The 16,343-nt window shown below is 37.9% G+C and overlaps 1 non-coding gene across 1 annotated transcript; it reads left to right on the top strand.

Annotated features, from left to right (window-relative positions):
* Positions 1-12,891: 12,891 nt before the first annotated feature.
* LOC131158989 (small nucleolar RNA R71) lies at positions 12,892-12,997 on the top strand. Its single transcript, XR_009137604.1, has one exon. It is a non-coding gene; the product is annotated as a small nucleolar RNA R71 (small nucleolar RNA).
* The last annotated feature ends 3,346 nt before the right edge of the window (positions 12,998-16,343 follow it).

Genomic DNA, 16,343 nt, shown 5'->3' on the forward strand with positions numbered 1-16,343 from the left:
TTGCATGAATTGTCATAAACAATAAAAGCAACAAAACAATCACTTGCGTATAATGTATGTATATATATATAAAGTAGGTGGCCATGCACATAAATTGTTAGAAATAATAAAAATAATGAAACAAGCACATGCATATAATATACATATATATAAAGCCGCTGCATGCCTTACCATCCTATATGTGTGTGTGTGTGTGTGTATATATATATGTAATAGGTAAGCAGCCCCCATCTCCCCCACAATTGAAATATAATGTGTATATATATATGTGTGTGTGTGTGTGTAATGATAGCCGTCACCCCACCACTCACCCATCATCACCCCATCACTCACCCATCACCTCTCCCTTATCCCCATAATAAATGTCTCTCATTTACTCCCATGCTTTCTCAATCATCCACACCTTTTATGCTCCATTGGATAATGAAAGAACAAATAAATAAATGATTCTTTATATCATATCCTCATTACTCCCACAACTATATAAGAAGTTGTGAGAAATGAAGAAAGACAGAAGAGAAATGAGAAAGAAACGAAAAGAAGAAAAGAAGAGTGAGAAAAAAATTGACTGGCGTTAGGAGAATTTTTGTTATACATTAAATTCTCATTTCTCCACTCTTTCCAATCTCACTCTTATAAGAGTTGAAAGTTTAGTGTGGCTGCTTCACAGGAATAAGTCATGATAAGTAAATTTGATTATGTTAGTTTTTTTTTTATTTAAAATTCATACCTGAGTTTATTTTGTAAGTAAATTTCAATTATGTTAGTTAGTTTCATAAAATTTTCATGAGTTTATTTTTACGTATATTTAATTATACCAGTTCTATCTTTAATATACTTGCATTTATTTTTGGATTAAGAAATGTTCTAATCCACTCGGGTAATTTTCAGCATTTCTTTCTATTCAAAAATAAATAAATAAATAATTTTAACACAAAAATTTGTGTGGCATGAGTTTATTTTTACGTTGCATGTGTTTATGAAAATATGAGTAAAGATGAGATTTTCACGTTATTATTTTAAATTTCATAAATTATAATAAGGTGATTTTAAAACCCCTTATGGCAACGAAAGTTTAAAGTTATAGATGCTCGGTACCGCAACTTAAAGTTTAAACGGATCAGAGTGTACCCACACTATTTACAGAGTGGTTTTTTTATGTTAATGGATTTCTCCTGAGTGCACACCTGGTTTCGGACCCAGATTTAATAAGGAAAATCTCACTTAATGCTTACGTACGTTGATTTAGTTTGGTCGGCCAGTCAGTTAAGTCCAGTCTTCGGACCGTACAACCTAGTCATGGGAGTAAACATGACTTATGGCAAACAGACTTAAGGGTGGTTTTTTACAATATATGTTTATACATATTTAATTACGTGTACAAAGTTACTGATGATCTGAAGGAAAAGTGTAAGTTTACATGAAAAAGATCATTCTGGTGCTTAAATGAAGATCTAAGGAAAACGTATAAGGAAAAGTATATGTACGTTTATCATTAAATATTTTTATAATTTTAAAGTTAAAAGTTTAATTTAATAATTATAATATATGATTATAAAAATTTAGTGTTGTAGTTGATGACAGAGGTTTTTATGCAAAAATTTTTAAATTTATATTTATTTTAAAAGCATTTTTAAAGCTATAGTATAAAATATTATTTTACGAAATTAAAATATTTTAAAAGTTCATTTTGGCCATACACTAATAATAATCTTATTTACTTACTGAGCGTCGTCTCACTCCAATCAAAATTTTATTTCAGATAACTCTGAAGGGCATATCAGAAATCAGACTTAGCAAGCATGCGAGTGGGGATAGAAAAATAAATATTGATTAGAAATATTAGTATGATGCCAGATATTTATGCTTATGTAATTTTTCTTCTTTTGAAATAAATGATTGTAATATGGATAATTAGCGCTCTGGTTTAATAATAATTGAGTTTATTCACTTTCGTTGTAAATCAATATTAAAAAGTAAATATCCCAAACCCTTCAGGGTTGGGGTGTTACATATGGATTTCATAGGTTTGTATCTAGTGACAACTTGAAAAGGACTCAATCCCGTGGTTCTATTTATTGAACAATTAAATGCAAATTCATCCATAAGAAGACACAAGTCCCACGAACCTATGTTTTCACCTACTAGACATCTCTATAGATCACCCAAGCTCCTATTAACCACCTCAGCTTGCCCACTAGAAAACTGGAGCTTAGTGCCTAAAATGACCCACTAGGTTTTCCAAAAAATAACTCACAAATTTCACATCCCTATTAGAAACAATGGTCTTGGGAAGACCATGTAGCTTTACAACTTCCCTGAAAAAGATAGTGACAATTTTATATGCATCACTGTCTTGTTGCATGGAATAAAGCATGAAATTTTAAAAAATCTATGCATAACAAAAAATACATAATCATTTCCTCTAGAAGTCCTAGGGAGTCTTAAAACAAAGTCCATACTAATGTCCTACTAAGGGGTATGAGGCACAAGTAAAGGAGTATACAATCCAGTGTTTTGCTTCCTACCCTTTCCAGTTTGGTATGTACCATAACGAGACACAATTCTAGCAATATCCCTTTTCAAACTATGCCAAAAGAATCTATCCTCTACTATGGCAATGGTCTTATCTCTACCAAAGTGACCTGCATGCAATTCCCATGTTAGTTAGTCACGTAAAGATGTAAAGGGTATGCACAACCAAGTCCCTTTAAATAGAAATCTACCATGGATCACAAAATCAGGATAGGATCTAGGAAGTCTCAATAACAAGTCAGAAAAGATATCATAAAAATCATGACATTGGGAATATTCTCTCTTAATGCTTTCAAAGCCTATGGCTTTCACCTCTAAGGTCTGTAAAGTGGCCACAAAGATCAAGGCGTCAACAGCTTTGTTCTCAACACTGGCTTGGTGTTTGAGCACAAAAGTGTAATGTTGAATGTATTCAACCCACTTTACATGCCTATGATTAAATTCTTTTGGTTGCTCAAATATCAAAGGGACTGGTGGTCAGAAAGAGTTCAAACTCCTATGGGAGCAAGTAATGTCTCCTGTGCCTCAAAGATTGAACCATAACATAAAATTCTTTGTTATATGTGGAGTAACGATTTTTGCATCATTCAATTTCTCACTAAAGAAGGCAACATGATGGTCCTTTTGAAGAAGCACTCCTCTTATGCCTACACTAGAAGCATCACAAGCAACTTCAAACAATTTATAAAAATCAAGAAGGTGTAGCATAGGTGCTTTAGTCATCATGTCTTTATGTCTAAGAAAGCTTTGGTTGCAGCTTTAAACCATATGAATTCACCTTTCTTAAGACAATTTGTGATGGGTGCCACGATGGTACTAAAATTCTTAATGAACCTTTGATAAAATGTGGCTAACCCATGGAAGCTTCTTGTTTCATGAATATTCCTAAAAGTAGGCCAACTTTGAACGGCCTTGACCTTTTCAGGGTCAATAGAAACTCCACTTTCAGTCATAACAAATCCTAAAAAGATTATATGTGAGGTCATGAAAGTACACTTCTTCAAGTTTGTATAAAGATTTTTTCTCTCTTAACACTTCAAACGCTTTTCTCAAATGAACTAGATACTGCTTCGTTGTTTGGCTATAAATCAAGATATCATCAAAATAGACAACAAGGAAGTGCCCAATGAAAGGTCTTAGGATTTGGGTCATTACTCTCATGAATGTTCTCGGTGCATTAATAAGGCCAAATGGCATCACCAACCACTCATACAAGTCATCTTTGATTTTTAAAGTAGTTTTCCATTCATCTCCAAGTTTTATTCTTATTTGGAGGTATCCATTTTTAAGATCAATCTTTGAAAATATTTTGGAACCAACCATTTGATCAAGCATGTCATCAAGCCTAGGTATAGGAAACCTATACTTGATGGTGATCTTATTAATTGCTCTACTATCAATACACATTCTCCATGTTCCATATTTCTTAGGAGTGAGAAGGGCGGGACATGCACAGGGGCTCATACTCTCTTAAATAAAACCCTTACCTCTCAACTCATCAACTTGTCTTTTCAATTCATCATGTTCTTTAGGATTCATCATATAATGAGTCAAATTAGGCACAAATGATCCTGGAACAAGGTCTATGGCATGTTGAATGTCTCTCATGGGAGACAATTCACTTGGAGGCTTGAAAATAACATTCTCAAACTCAAAGAGTATAGGTGACACCTCATGTGATGTCTCGTGTTCAGGAATGGGGGAATCACTCTCTTTGGTCACCACAACATAGACAACTTGTGTTTCTTTACTTTCTTATTAAAATTTCTTTTTACTTAAAATGTGCAATGAATTTCCAACCTTTTCTTTTCCTTTCAAATCTTTCTTTTTCTTGTCCTGCATGTCATTTTTATCAATTTTAGGCTCATGGGGACTCAAGACGATCCTTTTCCCATTACACCTAAAGGTATAGGTGTTGGCATGCCCATTATGTGAAACATCAAAGTCATAAAGTCAAGGTCTTCCTAAAAAAATATGTGCAATATTCATAGGAAGGACATCACACCAAATTTCATCTTCATAGTTCACTATTTTTATGGGAACTAAGCATCTATGGCTCACGGGCATTGGCATTTACCCAAGCAACTTTTTAAGGATGGGGATGAGGTTTAACTTTCAAATTCATTTTTTTCAAGGCCGATTTTGAAACTACATTCATGCAACTCCCTTCATCAATGATCATTTTGCAACTTTTATTCTCACACTTAACGTAAGTATGGAAAATAGAAGTGTGGCGCCAATCCTCTTGTTCTCGAGGGGTCACCATGATGCATCTTATGACATTCAATTTAGCAGTTTCATTTTCCTCAATTGACAACTCATCCTCACTTGCTACTTCCTCAGGGATACAAGGTTGTTCTTCTCCTAAATCTTCCTCATCATCTTTTCTTTCAATTGCGAAATTTCTAGTTGGACATTTTTTAGCTAAGTGGCCTCTCTTGTTACATTTATAGCATACGTCATTCCTAGAATTTTGTTTTTAGGATCCATTTATGTGTGCCTTTCCTTTGTCCAATGGTTGTTGGATGGTGGGATTGCTACCTCTAGAAGTCACTTGACCCATGTTGGTGGGTTTTGTCCTCTCATATGGTGTGGCCTTTTTTTGGTAATTATCATTGGAAGTGTTCCTAAATTTTCTTCCCATTTGATCTTTACTCATTTGCTCATAGTCATGTGCCAAATTAAATGCATGTTCAAGTGAATCAATATGATAGGGAAACAACTCTTTTCTCAACTTGGGTTTCAAGCCAATTATAAAACGGGAAATTTATTGGCTATTACTTTCTTCCACACCACACCTAATGGAAAGTTCATGAAATTTTCTCATGTATTCGATCACACTCAAACTTCCTTGCCTAAGGCTATAGAGTTGGTCCATGAGGCGTTCTTTATAAGAGATTGGGACATGCTTTTCTTTCAATCTTTCTTTCATCAAGTCTCAATGCTCTATAGGCCTATGACCAAACGAGCTTCTTGTCTTTCAACATTCACCCAATGAATCTTTACTAGCCCGGTCAACCTCATTTTTGAAAATCTTAGACGATATGGGTCATTCATTTTACACCAATCAAAATATGAATCAATTTCAGTCAACCAATCTGGAAAAATATTTGGGTCCATTTGACCATCATATGTAGGGCCTTCAATTTTCACTCTTTTCATCACATCCACATCCGGATAACGATTTTCCCTACGATATGGTCGCCTTGGTTGAAAATATTCTTCATTATAATCCTCATCATTCTAGTTTGGAAGATAAAGGTCATTACATTGGAACCTTCTAGGAGCATTTGGTCTTTGTGGGGGAGGAATGGGAGGTCGTTCTTGAGGTGTTATCCTCTCTCTTGGAGTGTGGTTTTGCTCCTAAGAGTGATGGCAAGCACCTCAATTTTAGCCTCATGGGGCTGTCCCAGATTTTCTTGTAGTGGGTTAAGAGCTAAAATTGCTTCCAACCTCTCAATTCTTGCAAGTGCATTGGTCAAATCATGGGTCAAGTCATGGATTTGGTTTTGCAAGTCATCTAAGAGCATGTCATAGTCCATATCATTCCTACGACCACAATAACGATTCCTAGCTTAGGTCACCATCAAAACACAACAAACACAAGGGAAAGGGGCTCATGGCCAAGGGATTTTCGAGGGAAGCGGGTCACAGTTTGGAGGGGGATTTTAGGGAGGCCAGTTCGGCCAAGGGAAAATGGGACTTTGAGGGTTTGCCTAATCTAACCTAGGCTCTAATACCAAGATTATGTAGGACAAGTATGTTCGGCCCAAGAGTAGGCTCGCCAAGGCTTGGGTCCTTAACTACCACAAATAATATTTATAAAACCTAACTATTCCCAAGTTCAATACAAAGTGGGGAAGTCAGGTGTCGATCCACAGGGACTAAACCCTGCAGTTGTAAACCTTTTTTCAATCAGCTTATTAATGCCTTGTGTAAAAATAAAGATAAAAAGATGATATTTTGCAATGGGTGAAATCTAACCTACTACAGGAAAGCAAGTAAAAACGATATTACCCTACTCCTACAAAGCAGTGCTGAGATTATGAATCAAGTACTGGACTTCTTGCCTCTGACTACGTTCAACCAGGAATATTACATAAAAGTACTAGCCTGTGCCGTCTCAGACCAAAGCGGAAGAGGATCATTTGAGGGCACAGGGTAGCGATGGTGCACCAACTGTCCGAAGCACATTCGGGAACCAGAGTATACCCTATCTCAATGATCACGAACATCTTCATGTATCCGTAGCCAATTACTTATCCTGACTAAAACAATAGTAGTGTCATTCCTTACTGCAGCCTTTCATCATTCGTCAAAGTAATAAATCAAAAGCGGTAAAGGAAAGCATGTAAAAGAAAGCGATAAAGAGAAAGCAATTAAATATCAATCCTTTGTATTCAGTACATCTGTCACCAATGCCAAAAGGAACAAGAGAATGATCATGTAATATACACAAAGATTACACAAATGCCGCCGGTTGTCACAAGCCGTCGGACACTTCGTGCACACATCGAAATAGGAATTGAAATATACTCTACTCATACTCTAACTTGGCTCTCAATAACTTCTTAGGTCTCTCACTAACCTAAGAGAGGCCAAAAGGGAACCCTAAGCTCATGTTTATAGCTATTACTTATAGGCTCTAGGGTGTACAAAGTTTGTTTCACAATTTAGGAAAGTCTGCAGCATATCTTGCATAGAAGATTATCGCTGTCGACCAAATCGCTCTCATGTCTTCCTTGTGAGCTCCCTGGTCGATCTCCTAGGAAATCAGGGATTTGAATCTTTAGCATTGTCAACTCAATCATGCCATGGGGTCTTACTAGTCAAGTTGATGGTCGAGGCTTGCAGGATCTCAAACTTTAGGGAATCTCAGGAACTTCGATATAGTCGCACCTTATGGCCTCTCTCGTTGAGCACATCGTCGAGACTCTCGGTATTTCTAATCTCAATCCTACCTCAGTATCTCGACTTGGTCACCCTTGAGAGTCACTTGGTCAAGGTTTGGTCGACCCTTGCAACAATTCTTCCTCATTCTAAACCTTGGATTCTGCTAGTGAGGACTTGGTCACCCCTTGGGTAGCTAGTCGCACCCTTTGGTCGAGCAAAGTCTTCTTTTCCTTCGATGATCTAAAGCTTCAGGAGTTTGGCTGAGCATCTGATTTGAGTTTCACATGTCCCCAAATTCTCCTTTAGCTTCTCATACACCTAATTCCTTGGTTTTAACCTATTTTTCTTATAAAAAAAAATGAACAAACCTTACATAACTCTGAATAATGATAACTTTGAGTAATTACATAATAAAACAAGGATAAATAAAGGTAAATGAGGGTCTAAAATCATGAATTTTAGAGACTCATTACAACCCCCAACTTACACTTTGCTAGTCCTCGAGTAAAGTAAAAGATAAGAAAACTACTAAATCTTATCTATCTCCTCTTTCATGGGAAACACGGTTGCATTTACCATATGCAAAAAGACTTTAAACCCCTAGGTTGATCCTAGTGGACGAGTTCTAGTCTCATGAGGGTTTCGAGAGTGATACCCACAAACACTAGATTCAAAGAACATAAAATGAAAATACACATGCAACACAGATATGTCATTTCACATACAAGAATATCACCTAATTACATGTGAGCTCATTTCTTCACAACTCTGCTATGCACTCAACTTCAAAGTAAGTTACTTATGCAAGTCTCATCATTATATAGTCATTAAGAATAATATCCTTACATAAAGCCAACCAACAATTACAATTTAGAGTTAATGTAGCCATATAAATTTAAGTATAAATAGGTGAAATTACAAGGCATGTGTAATGTGTATGACTCGTCACACTTAGGACATCCAAGGACACCTACAGAACAATCATCTTGACTCAGCCTCACTGGTAAACTCTCAAAAACACTCAAAAGATGGGTCCACTCATCATATGTGAGGAGGAGTTTCATGATCAAACATCCCACATATTGTAAGGAACAAACGCTAAATGTATGGAGTGAACTAGTCTGAAAATGGGTCCAACCTATTTATGAGGTGTTGGGTCCTTCACCCTAGCATCTTCTCACTTACTCACCATATCCAACCAAGACCACCCTAGATCAACTTATTCAGAGACCAGACATACATACATCTAAGGCATTGGATAGCAGAAGAATCTTCATATACGTAAAATATGTGTCGTGTCTCTAGCTTGACTTTTACTGTAGTTGTGTGGAGCGGGCATTAATCTAGAGTATTTCTTTTTCTTCTTCTGCTCATTCTTCAGTTTCTTTCTTTCCATAGTTAGCTAGGACAATCGTTACACTTCTTTTGTTATCTTCATACCACTAATGGAAACTAAGCTCGAACAGGAGTCCATGAAGTAAGTTTATCTCTAGGGATGGCTCAGCTTTCACATCTTGAGTAGGTTATAAGACCTAAGTTTCTATCTCCCCACTTGATGTCACCTCTATGCTAGCAAATGCAAGAATAAGACTAGTATACAAAGAATATCCATAAAAAGGGAAAGTTGAGTTTCAAAAACTCTGAGTTGATGTCAAAACTCAAAAGAACAAAAAATAGCTCAACAGTATCTCACAACGTGTCATAGTCGCCACGGGCGCTCTTTCGGTCCTCTCAAGGACCCCTAAGTGCTACGAGTCACGTGAACGTGTGTCTTTTGCCTCATGAGATACCATGAAGATACAATAGTTTCTATAGCCAGATTAACACAAACGAACCACTAGTCAACCAACATATAGTTACGGTCCCTAGATTAGCCATATAAAGGGAAACTAAACATAGATGACCCACTACATTGTCAGGAAGCATAATAGGGTCATGTTAAGGTTATATGCAAGTATGTAAATGGCATATATTAGTATTAATCATGGCATATTCTCAGTGTTCATTGAAAAATTTAAATTTCTGTCATTTTGTGCTAAAAGGTGCCATGCTGTGTTTACCTACCCCCAACTTAGAACTTCAGTGTCCTTACTGAAGTATTGAAAGACAGAATCTAGGAGTCAAGGAAAAAGAAACACATTGTAGGGTGCAATGAGGATCAAAAGGTGTACCTGCATCAACACATATAATTCCAAAAACATGCATGCAAGACCACACTATAGCACAGAGACCAGGAGACTAAAAACATCATGTCATTTCATTGATATTCAGAAATCTGTACAATATGATCCGAGTAGTACAATAGCAAGGAAAAACATGGTGATGGAAAAGGAAAATAAAAAAAAAACAAAAACAAAAATCACGTGTGCCTCAACAGCACATTACATATGTTGAAGGCACAAAAAGAAGCTGAAGTGGTTAGCCCTAAACTCATCCTAATCAAAGTCGGAGAGGGAACCTGAATCAGAGTATGATGAGATTTCTTCCGCCCTGGCAGCAAAGCAAGCTTGGGTCATTTCCTCCATTAGATGACGCAAGACTGGAGTAGGAGGGGAAGGTGGATTACGTGGATCATATGGCAACATGGGAATGAAAGTGTGGAAAGGCAGTGGATGGGGAAACTGGACCCCCTAAAACTCTGGGTTAGCCTCTGAAGGCTGTGCAGGTGGACGAATGCTGGAGGCTATCTATCTGCAGGGATTACCCTTGGTGTCTATACCTCTTCTCGAGCACCACTTAGGTACTACCGACCTCCTGAAAAGGACCCCCTTCGAGGCACAGCTTGAAGCCGCTTGCGAGGAATCCGAATTGCGTTCTCAGCTTAGGCTGGAATTTGTTGTTCCCGCAAAAAAGCTCCTCTTCTTGGTAGAACACAAAGCCGTAGACGTCAAGCAAGAGGTTGGGACGAAGCTTGGAATGAGTTCAAGGAAGATTCTGGTGATGAAACATGCCCTGAGACTGGTGGAGATGACATTGTCAAGCGAACCCAATCGGTGCTAAGCAGGGGGAACAACAAGAAATATGGTGTCATGTGGTGAGAGTGATGGAAGGGAATTCAACAAGGTCGAAGGGAGGTGGTAAGAGCAAGAGATGAAGATTCAAGGGTGAAACATGTTTTTAAATGAATTTTGACCTTCTTGACCAGGTCGCGTCCAATCGCAGTGCTGGTCACGAACATGATTGAGCCTCTTGGTATTTTCAATTATCAGAACAGGCCTGGCTAGACCTGGCCGCCTTAGTGTGGGATGGTCACCCCTCTAATCATACCCCCAACTTAAACCTTAATTACCCTAAAGACTCTAAGTTCATTTAGTCTACTATTTACAACCTATGGACTCTAAAAGAAAATAAAAATTCTCGAGTTGCCTCCCAAAAGCACTAAGTTTACCATCTTCAGCCAGATGTACTTAAGCTCATCTTGAACTCATCCTGGTTCAAAGTTAAAATTAGCCTCCTCCTTTTCCTCATCACACCTAGTGTTGCATACCCGCAACCTTTTCTCTGAACGAGAGACTAAATCATGACTTGCAGTAGGTTGCTCGTACAAGTCTCCTACTTAAATGGTGGAGGGATGCTAAGGCTAAAGTACACTATCCCAATGATCCCTTCACAAAATTAAGGAAGCCACTTCCCCAACAATTTCATTAAGCAAGTCCTCGTCCACAGCTTGGACGGTTTTAAATGGATGTTGGGAAGTATTAAATATATTTAACCTAAGCTGCCTATGGCCCAAGAAGATATCCATAATCGTTGCCCTGTATTGAATGCAGGCATTAGCCATGGTTAAGAATGGTCGTCCCAAAAGAATAGGGATTGGATTCATGGAAGGTTCCATATCTAAGATAATAAAATCTACCTGGTCATGGAACTCTTCCACCTTGACTATTACATCCTCTCTACCACACCCTAGGGTTTATTTAGAGAACAATCAGCAAGACATAATGTGACCAGAAAGGGCTGCAGCTTCCCAAGGTTGAGTTTTTGATAGGCCGAGTACAGTAGGAAGTTCATGCTTGCCCCTAAATCTAAGAGAGCCCCATCAATGGCTTGATCGCCAATTATACATGAAATAGTGGGTGAACCAGGGTCTTTTAGCTCAAGGACAAGGTGCCCTAATATCATCGAGCTCAAGTGCTCGGCCTACTTAATCAATCTTTCCATGTGCACCCTTGACTCTTACTCCTGCGTTGATAAGTCCTTAAGGAACTCTTTGAACGTGGGCGATTACTGGTGCCATCTAGGAGAGGCTTGTCAACCCTTACTTGCTTAAGCATGTCTCAGATGGACTCAGTTGAGACCTCTTTCCTAAATATGGAAGGTGTAAAAGGGACTGCAGGATGTGCTACTGGAGGGACATGAAATGCCCGATGAGGGGTGAAGTGAGGTTTGGTCCTTCCATTGGCAAGTGTGGGGTTAAGAGGCTTATGTTCTAAACTAGAGGAAGATAAGGTGCAAGAATCATCATTGGGTACTACCCTATTTTCTTCCTCATTCTTTCCCTCACTCAATTGCTCCTTAGTTTCATTATCTATCATCCTACCACGTTGGAAAGTGGTCACCTCCTGGGCTTGCTCAAGGTATGATGAGGGACTAACGTCTGGTTCACATTCCACCCCATATTGTCCCTTTGAGTTCACTAAAGGCTGACTTGGCATTTTTTCTTCATATATATGACTTAAAGAGGTAGATAATTGCCCTAGGGTGGCTTCTAACTTTGCGATGGACTGGGAGTGGGAATGAAGGAGTTGTTGATCCATTTGACAATCAGCTTCAATGCTTTTAAGTGATTTTAACACTGTCTCCTGAAATGTGTCATAATTAGGCTGAGAGGGAGATGGCTGCTAAAATGTTGAAGATCTAGGGGCTGAATCATGATGATTTTGAAAATTTTGGTATGGACGAGGAGGTGGAACATTAGGGGCTTGTGGAGGTCTTTGGGATTGGAAACCTGAAGCTTGTGGCCTCTTGGATAAGTTGGAATGTTGTTTCCACCTAGGGTTGTAGGTATTAGAATAGGGGTCATTGGACGGCCTATCATACCAATTGTGGCTGGCTTTCACTTCCTCTTCCACAAGCTCAGGCTGGGAAGGCACATGTGGGCAATTATAACATGTATGGAAAGGATTAGAGCATATTGCACAAACCTCTGCACACACCATTGTATGTGATTGCGGTCCTAAGGACAAGCATTGATCTAAATTTTTGGATATGGAGTGCAGGGTAGGGCCTAGGTCATGGTTTGTAGCCAACTCATAAACTCCCTTAGGTTTAGAAGTGGATGGGTTGGGGGGTCTACAAGCAACAGCCATATGCTACTGAGAATTCTCAGCTAGGTTCTCGAAGATAACCTATACGTCATTCTTGTGCTTTGTGAGGAAAGTACCTCCGCTCAAGGCATCAACCATGGACCTATCTCTCTTGATTAACCCTTAGTAAATGGTTTGTACTAATTACCACTTAGGGACCTAATGATGTGGACATTTACAAAGTAGGTCCCTAAAACGCTCCCAAGTCTAAAAGAAAAGTTCCCCATCCATCTGTATGAAACTTGTGATTGCCCTTCGCAGTTGGTTAGTTTTCCCAATTGGAAAGTACTTTTTCAAGAATTTATGCTGCATGGTGGCCTAATTGGTCACCAAGTTCCTCTCTAAGGACGTCAGCCAATATTTGGCCTTATCCTTTAGATAGAATGGAAAAAGCCTAAGGCGAAGGGTGTCATCACTAAACTTAGGTATACATATGGTGGAGCAGATCACCAAGAACTTATCCAGATGCTAATAAGGATTTTTAGTGGAGTTCCCATTAAAGGTGGGCGGCATCAAGATGATCAAAGTCTTAATCTCGAATTGTGCCGCCTGAACATCCGGGAATCGTATGCAATACGCTAAAGTGTATGCTTTAAACACAAAGTAGTCCCTAAGAGGTCAAACGGGTTGCTCTCCTACCACAGGTAGGCAAGGAGCTTGGGGTTTGAGGGTTTGTTTAGCGGGAACTGGTGGGTTATTTTCGACCATGGCTTTCAGTTTAGACGATTCAACTTTCTTTGGATTAGAGATAGGTTTCCTAAAAGACCTACAGGATTTTTCAATCTTGAGATCTATGGGAATTATCTCCACTTCCAAAGAATGCAAATCAAACATACACACTTTTAAGCACAAAGGTTCAGACTTTAATATGTAACCAAGAAAATGAAAACAAAACCAAAATATATATAAACAAAGCAATAATATCCTAAGATAGAAATTGGCTAACAACTATACCCTAATCCTCGGCAACAGCGCCAAAATTTGGTAGGCTCGCTAAGGCTTGGGTCCTTAACTACCAAAAATAATATTTATAAAACCTAATTATTCCCAAGTTCAGTACAAAGTGGGGAAGTCAGGTGTCGATCCATAGGGACTAAACCGTGCAGTTGTAAACCTTTTCTCAATCAGTTTATTAATGCCTTGTGTAAAAATAAAGATAAAAAGATGATATTTTGCAATGAGTGAAATCTAACCAACTACAAGAAAGCAAGTAAAAACTATATTACCCTACTCCTACAAAGCAGTGCTGAGATTATGAATCAAGTGCTGGACTTCTTGCCTCTGACTACATTCAACCAAGAATATTACATAAGAGTACTAACCTGAGTCGTCTCAGGCCAAAGTGGGAAAGGGTCATTCGAGGGCATAGGGTAGCAAAGGTACACCAACCATTCGGAGTACGGTCGAGAACCAGAGTGTACCCTGTCTCAACAATCATGAACACCTCTGCATATTCGTAGCCAGCTACTTATCCTTACTAAAAAAATAGTAGTGCTATTCCTTACTGCAGCCTTTCATCATTCATCAAAGAAATAAATCAAAAGCGGTAAAGGAAGGCATGTAAAATAAAGCGATAAAGAGAAAGCAAGTAAAAAATTGATCCTTTGTATTCAATACGTCTCTCACCAACGCCAGAAGGAACAAGAGAATGATCATGTAATATACACAGAGATTACATGATCTCAGTCCTACGTCTCTCAGTATTTCTGATCTCAGTCCTACCTCAGTATCTCGATTTGGTCGCCCTTGAGAGTCACTTGGTCGAGGGCTTGGTCAACCCTTGCTGTAGAGACCCGAAAAATAGTAATTAATGAAATAATAAAGAAAAAAGGAATTTGGTTTGGCACAGGCAAAACTTTCGACAGTTTTGGTGGAGCTTAGAAAATCGTCGATGGTTTTGAGTTACTAAGGCTCAGTAAAGGTAAAATAGTGAAAAAGGTTTGGTTAAAAGACCAAACCATTGACGGTTTTCCCCTGTGCTAGCAGCCTATAAAAGGGGATCAAGTCATTATTTTTTTTAGAAAAATTAAACCCTCTCCTCTCTCTCTCTCTCTCTCTCTCTCTCTCTCTCTCTCTCTCTCTCTCTCTCTCTCTCTCTCTCTCTCTCTCTCTCTCTCTCTCTTTGATTTTTGGCCCGATTTCAATTCTAATCGGAGGATAAATAGCATTTCAGGATCCCAGTGATGATTCTTTGCAGTTTAACCGAAGCGGTTTCGCTGTTTAAGCTTTCCAGGCACCACTCCAAAACTGGGGTAAGGAAGATATTTTTCAAGTTTACTTAGTCATTAGAAGAGTATGGGCTTAGGAGTATTAAAATAGTAAATATTCAGGGGTTGAACTGATTGAGTTAGCGTATATGGATACAGGGTTTGTGTGAGCGCTGCAGGAATAGTTTTGGGATCCCTGCAGGCATATTTCCACAAAACAGGTAAGGGGAATATATTATGTCAGGCATTTCCAAAAATTTTACTGAATAAATTATAATATAGGATTTATGAGTAATATATATATATATATATATATGTTTAAGGAATTGGGTTATTGAGTTTGAGAAAAACCTAGAGATGGTTATACCAGTGTTTTCAGCAAAATATTATTATAGTATAAGTTATCACTCAATCTATGTGGCATAAGTTTATAAGTTATGTATAATTTGATTTGTTAGTTTTTATGGTAAAAATATACATATACAGAGATAAGATTTTATACAGTATTACAGCGTCCTATAAAGGACTACAATACAGATTTTATACAGTATTATAGCGTCCTATAAAGGTCTATAGTACATATTTTATACAGTACTATAGCGTCCTATAAAGGACTACAACACAGATTTTATACAGTATTATAGCATCGTATAAAGGACTACATTATAGATTTTATACAATATTACAGCGTCCTATAAAGGACTACAGTACAAATTTTATACAATATTTCCTACAAAGGACTACAGTGTTCTATATAGAACTATTGTACAGCATTTGATACAGAATTACATAATTATAATGTTCTATATAGAACTATAGTATGATGGTATTTTACACAGAATTATAGTATTTCAGTGATTTGATACAGAGTTATAGTATGACAATTTATACTGAGTTGTGAATTGAATGAAATCATGTACTATATTGTTTTAGAAATCACATTATATGGTTTAAGAACCCTGATGGACCATAGCTAAGCACAGTACCGTAACTTCACAGATAGTAGTGCAACCACACTTTTTAGATAGAGTGTTGGTGGAATACAGTCAATTGTGTCATTTAAGTGTAGAGTTACCCCCTAGAGTTCGGACCAACTGGGTAGGCCAATCGTACTCATAGTTGTAGATACAGATATAGATATAGATATAGATACAGTTGACTTAGTCTCGTTAGGCCAACCATGGTTAGGTCTAGCCTACGAGCCGCACAACCCGAATCATGCGGGGTTAATACATGACGTTGTTGTTTATCCATCCAAGGCAATTCTTCTATGCATATACGCATATTTACTTACATAGAGTTACTATCTTATATAGAGTATAATGAAAAAGGAAAGTATGTATTTTGAAATATATTTGTATATAAGTGTTTGTAGTTTTACATGATTTCATAGTGAAAGAAA

The sequence above is a fragment of the Malania oleifera genome, chromosome 6, assembly GCF_029873635.1.
Source record: "Malania oleifera isolate guangnan ecotype guangnan chromosome 6, ASM2987363v1, whole genome shotgun sequence".
Lineage (NCBI taxonomy): Eukaryota > Viridiplantae > Streptophyta > Magnoliopsida > Santalales > Ximeniaceae > Malania > Malania oleifera.